At 43.5% G+C, this 7,383-nt stretch overlaps 1 pseudogene across 1 annotated transcript; it reads right to left on the bottom strand.

Annotated features, from left to right (window-relative positions):
- Window positions 1–6,518: 6,518 nt before the first annotated feature.
- LOC311606173 (large ribosomal subunit protein uL23-like) lies at window positions 6,519–7,034 on the bottom strand (annotated as a pseudogene). Its single transcript has one exon. The product of its transcript is annotated as a large ribosomal subunit protein uL23-like (transcript).
- Window positions 7,035–7,383: the final 349 nt, after the last annotated feature.

Below are 7,383 nucleotides of genomic sequence, written 5' to 3' on the forward strand. Positions count from 1 at the left end.
AGGGACCTAAAATCCAGTAGAAACTAGATTGCACTTCCTGGCCATTTTCCTACTGTTTAGAAGTATTTTTAGAACAAGAACAAGGAATAACGATCTGAATCCACTAAGTGGAATCTGTTTGTTCCGGAAGTAGTTTGTTTAATTTGAGGGCCTGTTAGGCAAGTAGAGGACAAATGAAATTGGGGGAACTTTTCCCTCACCTACTAAGAGGTACACACTCACCATTTTCCATCTGATGCCCAGTTGTACCAAGCAAGAGTACTACCTGCTCTTCCATCCCATGATGCTTATAATCTGAAACACAAGCGTGTGTGGCTGATGCAACTGTCCCAGGCAAAGGTCAGTGGGTTTCCAGGAAATGTCTTGCTATTGTATGTGTTCAGGAATCGTGTCCTCACCCGGCTCTAGTTTCTCTGTGTGAGAGATGTGCTAACCAGTGTGGACATTTTAGTTGCTATTAAATGCACTGCCCCTCCCCACCCCCACCCCCACCCCCTCCCCCTCCCCCAATGTATGAGACTTGAGATTTTAGCATCAGCCATAAAAATATGTGAGAGGCTGTAGGCAACTGCCACAGCTCTCTTTCCAGTTTGCCATGCTTATTAAGTTACTTTTGCCTCCATTTTCTTCCACATCTGTGCAGCAGCAGAGAAACAATTTGTCAGCTAAATACAGCACTGAAGAAAGAAAAAAAAAATACTATGAAAAGAAGGGCAAGCATGGCGTGTTTCCTCTCACGTGCAGGATCTGGATTAAATGGTGCACACACGCATCTTAGACCCAAATGCAGAAGGGGAATTGATTGGAGGTGAGAAAGAGGCCCAGCAGAAAAGAGGATAACAGGGCTAAGGGGGGTGGGGGTGGGGGTGGGGGTGGGGGTGGGAGGGTGGGGAGTGAGCGGGTGAATAATAGTGCAAGAGTGTACAAAGCAGGGGAAGCACGTGGGGTTTTAACCCTTGACAAAGAACTGCGGGCAATGAAGGAACAGTGAATGCTAGAGAAATAGTCCTTCTGGGGGAGGGGGGGAGACACCAGCTGGATATCCAGTACCAAAAGGCTAGCCCTGAAAACATACGTACAAGTAACATTAGACACACCAAACACAAGTTATATTTATAGCTTTGGAATACACACACACCACCAACAATTAAAGAGGCCATGAATTTGAAAGAAAGAGCAAGGGGGTTAGAAGGAGAAAAGAAGTCATATGATTATATTATAATGTTAAATTAAAAAAAATTTTTTTTTTCTGAGGCAGAGTTTCCCCTGTGTAGCCTTGGCTATCCTAGACTCGCTTTGTAGACCAGGCTGGCCTTGAACTCACAGAGTCTGCCTCTGCCTCATGAGTGCTAGGATTAAAGGTGTGCACCACCACACCCAGCCAGCCCTATAATACAAATTAATAAAAGAGTACATATGTATGAAACTGTTATAATGATGGATCCAGAGAGGAGAGGTGACTCAGTGGTTAAGAGGGCTTGAGGCTCTTGCCGAGGATCCAGGTTCAATCCCAGCACTGACACTGTGGGGTTCACAAGCGTCAGTAAGTGCAGTTCCCTAGTCTTCAAGACCTCCTTTTGACCTGTCAGGCCACCTGTATACATATGGTGCACATATATGGAAGGAGGCACACAACATACACGTAAGTAAAAATAAACTTCAGATTTTAAAATACAAATATGAGTGTAAAATACAAAAGGAAATGTCACGATGAAGCCCATTGTTTTATATGGTAAGTTAAAATTAACAAAAGTAAAAAGTAAAGAGTATGCACGTCGTGAGCTGTGCAGATCTTTCTCCTAATAGTATCTCCGATTTAATCAGAATCTGAAAATCCCACGGCATTTTTGAGGGCTTCAAAAACATTTTTTTCCTACTTTAAATCTCATTAAGTGGCTATTTGATCTTCATAGCGCCCATATAACCAGAGTGGAGGGAACGGCTTATTACCTATCTACGCATGGAGAAGCTGAGGCCGCAGAACCAAGCCTAAGTGCTCCAGGACATACAAGTTAGAGAGATACCATCTAGGAAAGAATTCTGGCCGCCCCCATCACCATTAGCTCTGCCAAGAATCCTGTACTGCAGTGTTCTTTCCCTGCCTCTGAGCAATTCTGCTCGAAACACCACGCTGTCTGTTTGGTTAAGTACAAACCGAAGCCGAGAGGATCCGTGGTCCATGCCGTCACCTGGGCCAGATGCCGGAGCTAACAGTAGCGTGTGCAGTCGTTGCGCAGGAGTCTGTTACCTAGTCAGGGCTTGCAGTCAGTCGTAGAAGAGTTGAGAAGTCCCAGAGCTTCTGGACTTATGGTTTCCCTCCTGCCGTCCCTGACCTTGCGCCTCTTGCTGCCTCTCCAATCACAAGCCTTGCTTTGTCATGCATAAAGAGCTGGGAAAATCCGGGGCCGCTGGTGAGTTACCATGAAAGTGTTGAGCATAGGTGAGTGGAGAGTGTCAGGAAAATTGAAATAGGTCAGGAGAAAATGTCTGCTCACCGTCACCAGCCGTTATTCATCGCCCATCTGGGAAGGAGGGCACAGGGAACTAAAGCATCGACATTTGAAAGTTAAAACCTTCATAGTCAAGCAGATTGAAAGAGAATCCCAGAAGTGGAAGGCCTATTTCTGGCAGAGAACAGATCCCTTGAGGAACAAACTCTTCATTTCAGCTGGATTTTACTTGAAGGCACACTGAGGCTCCAGAGACGCTGACAAATTTCTCACCAGTGATTTCCCCAGGACATCGGGCCTTCTTTAATTGAGAGACAAAGAAGGAGCCATGTCCCTAGAGAATGGGAGAATTGCACTATGCGGTTAACTAGACAAGATGGATGCCGTTTTCTATATAAATTAGTCAACAGTCACACAAAATAAATGCCAAGTGTTGCTGGCTACTGTAAGCTACTTCTATTTCAGAAGCACGGATTTTCCTAACTATAGACAAATTACAGATTTCAAGTGAACCAAAACGAAAACTCATTTAGTTACATCAGCAGAAGTAAGCACCATGTGAGTTACTGAATTTCAATACACCTTTTTCTGGAACTTTCCTTCATAAGTGTATGTTCACATTCGTGCAAAGTAGAGGTTGTGTGATACACGCCTTCTGGTAGAGCACTTTTATTACTGTTCTGTGTGGCACATAGTATGCCATATAGTGTCCGCGGGGCTTTGAGTAAGAATAGCTTCCATGTAGGACAGTGGTGGCTCACACCTTTAGTCCCAGCACCCCGGAGGCAGAGGCAGGATGATTTCTGTGAGTTTGAGGCCAGCTGGGTCGACAGAGTGAGTTCCAGAACAGCCAGAGCTAAAACAGAGAAACCCTGTCTCTAAAAACAAAACAAAACAAAACAAAACCCCAGGCCAAACAACCAAATGAACTAAACAAAACAAAAAAAAGAAAATGGCCCTCCATAGGCTCATCTATTTGAATGCCTGGCCTCTAGAGAGCGGCACTATTTGAAAGGATCAGGGGGTGTGGTCTTGTTGGAGGAAGTGTGTACCTAGGGCTAGGCTTTGGGCTTTCCAAAGCCCGTGTCAGACACAGTGTCTCTCTCTTCCTGCTGCCTGTAGATTAGGATGTAGAACTCTCAGCTACTCTCTTAGCATGATGTCTGCCTGCATGCCACCATGTTCCCCACCATGATGATAAGAGACAAAACCTCTGAAACTGTGAGCCAGCCCCAGTAAAATGTTTTCCTTTTTAAGAGTTGTCATGGTGATGGTGTCTCTTCACAACAATAGAACAGCAACTAAGACAGTGTCTTTGTAACTATCTCTTATGAGAGTAGCTATTTATTTATGATATTAATTATAGGGGCTACATAACATTTAAATGCATGGATGTTTCTATGTTTGTTTTGTTTTGTTTTGTTTTTGTTTTTGTTTTCAAGATAGGGTTTCTCTGTGTATCCCTGGCTGTCCGGGGAACTCACTTTGTAGACCAGGCTGGCCTCAAACTCAAAGATCCGCCTGCTTCTGCCTTTCAAGTGCTGGGTCTAAAGTTGTGCACAACCACCACCTAGATGTTCCTGCATTTATTAATCAACATTATTAGACTGGTAACTTTTAAACCGTCATTTTCATTTTTAGTCTTGGCAGTTCATGAGTGTGAAGAGAAAGGCAATGTCAAAGCACTCCCTTGAGTGCAAAAGGAAAATCTATAGGAATAAAACAAGAGAGCAAAAAAGAAGCAGAGGAGAAATCCATATGACCTGTTTGAATCTTTCATTCTCTTCCAATTCTTCTTGATCTTTGGCCAAAAGTCTGGAATATCAGATGTCTCTGATGAGACCTGTCTGTGCCCAGCCACTCAAGTAACCAGTGTTGCCAGCTCTCCTGGTTTGAAACTCACCGGTTTAGTCCGGGCATGGTGGAATACGCCTTTACTCCCAGCACTCGGGAGGCAGAGGCAGGTGGATCACTGTGAGTTCGAGGCCAGCCTGGTCTACAAAGCAAGTCCAGGACAGCCAGGGATACACAGAGAAACCCTATCTCAAAACAAAACAAAACAAAACAAAACAAAACAAAAACAGAAACAAAGGAAAAAAAAAAGAATTTTTTCTTATTGTCAAACTTTTCAAAGCAATTTTGTTGGTTGAACTTCCATGTTGCAGGATATTTGATCACATTTGAAACTTGAGATTGTGAACTCAAAACAAAAACAAAAACCTGTTTCTTGTTGTGGTGTGGCTCTGCCCTAGCACACACCTTTAAGCCAAGAGCTAAGTAAAGTCCACCATAGATCAAGAGGCAAAGCAAGCAACCAGTCAAAAGGGAGTAAACGTAAGTAAACACAGGAAGGAGGGACATAGAGTTGAGGTTATTTAGGACAGTGTGGAGAAAGAGAAAGGGTTGGTTTTGTTTTTTGTTTTGTTTCTTTGGTTTTTTGTTTTGTTTTGTTTTGTTTTTAACTGGGACATTGGTGGAGTAGAAAGGTCAGTTGGGTGTTTCCTCTGCCTCTCTGAGCTAGCAAGTTTTCACCCCTGTACCTGGCTCCTGAGTCTTCTCTGCTAAAATCGAACAATTGGGATTTTTGTTTTAAAAGCAACACCTCCCACTTCTTACTCACAAGTGAGCAAAAGAAAATGAAGCATTTCCTGAACTTTTTGTTTGTTTGTTTTGTTTTGTTTTGTTTTTGAGACAAGATTTCTCTATGTAGCCTTGGTTGTCCTGGACTTGCTTTGTAGACCAGGCTAGACTTGAAGTGAGTGCTGGGATTAAAGGTGTTTGCCACCGCACCTGGTGCCTGAAATTTCTCAAGGTTATAAAAAGTTTCACTGGTGCGTTGTAAATTAAAACTTCAAGAGAACGATGCACTGATTGCAGTTCTAAGGGTGGGTCCCCAGAAAACCTCTGGTAAATAAAACCAAATGCCTTGAGTGCTCTGGAGTGATGGCTGCGATGAAGGCGAACCTTTCCTGAGCTTGGTTAACTTTTAGGAAAAATAGTTTCACATGATTTCTTCATAATGTTGTTTGCCTTAAATAGAAAAGTTGTCGGTGAGGCCCGGTTAACTAGGTTGCATTCTACCTTCCATGGAATACCTGCAGCACCTTCGTATTCATTGGACAAGTGCAACCAGAAAGTTCACCTGCACCCTGAACAAATGCTATACATCTGGGAAGACCTCAAGTTTAAATCCAGTCTGGTCTACATATGGAATTCCAGGCTAAGCTTGACAGACAGCAAGTCCTTGTCTCAACCAGTGAGTAAATCTAAAAAAGCCTTTAGGAAAAATTAATTTGGATCATGGGAGAGAGTGTATCTTTTGATGAAAGAAAGCCAGACAGGCAGGGAAACCCAGACAAAGGACGTGATTGAGCAACTGCAGACAACAAATGAAAACAGATACGGCATGTGCACCAACACAGGTTCTTTCAAAATCAGGGCAGCTAATTCTTATTCAAAATGGAGCCAGAGTTGATAGCTTTGTAATTTGAGGTCAACAGACGTAACTGACTACATCCACATTAATTTCACTAGCTTCACTCTGTTTTTTTGTTTTGTTTTTTTGTTTTTTGGGGGGGGTTTGGTGGTTTTGTTTTTTTTGTTTTTCTTTTTTCTTTTTGTTGTTGTTATTGTTGTTGTTGTTTGGTTTTTCTTTCTTTTTTTTAAATTTATTTACTTATTATTATGTATACAGTGCTCTGGCTGCACATACACCTGCAGGCCAGAAGAAGGCAACAGATCATATTATAGTATAGATGGTTGTGACCTATCATGTGGTTGCTGGGAATTGAACTCAGGACCTTTGGAGGAGCAGTCAGTGCCCTTAACCTCTGAGCCATCTCTCCAGCTGTTGTTTGGTTTTTCAAGACAAGGTTTCTCTGTGTAGCCTTGGCTGTCCTGGACTTGCTTTATAAACCAGGCTGGCCTTGAACTCACAGTGATCTGCCTGCCTCTGCCTCCCAAGTGCTAGAATTAAAGACATGTGCCACCATGCCGGGTTCATTAAATTAAGGTTTTTTTGTTTTTGTTTTTGTTTTTGTCTTATGGTGAAAAAAGTATGTGTTTAGAATTAGCCATCTGCACTCAGTTTAGATGATCCCGGTCTTGTTGGCAACATCCAGAGCATCATAATCAGGAGCCAGTCGAACATATGCCTTCTTCTCTCCATCAGGCCTTATCAGAGGATTGGCTTTGGCCACATCAATGTCACAGAGTTTCTTCACGGCCTGTTTGATCTGGTGCTTGTTAGCCTTGACATCCACAGTGAACACTGTGTGTTGTCCTCTATCTTCTTCATGGCTGACTCAGTGGTCAGGGGAAATTTGATGATGGCGTAGTGGTCAAGCTTGTTTCTCCTGGGTGCGCTCTTTCGATGGTATTTGGGCTGCCTTCAGAGCTGCAGGGTCTTGGGCCGCCAGAAGGTGAGTTACATGCGGATCTTCTTCTCCTCTTCCTCCTCCTCCTCCTTCTTCTTCTCCTCCTTCTTTTTGTGGCTGTGGACACCTTTCAGCACTACCTAAGCTCTCAAGGCCTTCGCTTCAGCTTTGGGGGGGCAGGAGCTTCCTTCTTCCCTTTAGGTGCCATCTTTCCATTAAATAAATAAATAAATAAATAAATAAATAAATATTTTTTTTCAAGACAGGGTTTCTTTGTGTAACCGATCCCTGGCTGTCCTGGACTTGCTTTGTAGACCAGCTGGCCTCGAACTTACAGAGATCTGCCTGCCTACTGGCATTAAAGGCGTGTGCCACCACAGGCCGACTAAATAACTTTAAAAAAAAAAAAAAAAAGCAACGGTGTCCTGGAGGGCTGGCCCTGCAGTTATGAGCACTTGCTGCTCTTCCAGAGGATCTGGGTTTGATCCCCCACCACCGACAGAGTGGCTCAAAACTGTCTGCAACTCCTACTCCAGCCTTTTCAGGCATCAGGGATA

Source organism: Acomys minous (genome assembly GCF_964271855.1).
Source record: "Acomys minous genome assembly, chromosome: 1".
Classification (NCBI taxonomy): domain Eukaryota; kingdom Metazoa; phylum Chordata; class Mammalia; order Rodentia; family Muridae; genus Acomys; species Acomys minous.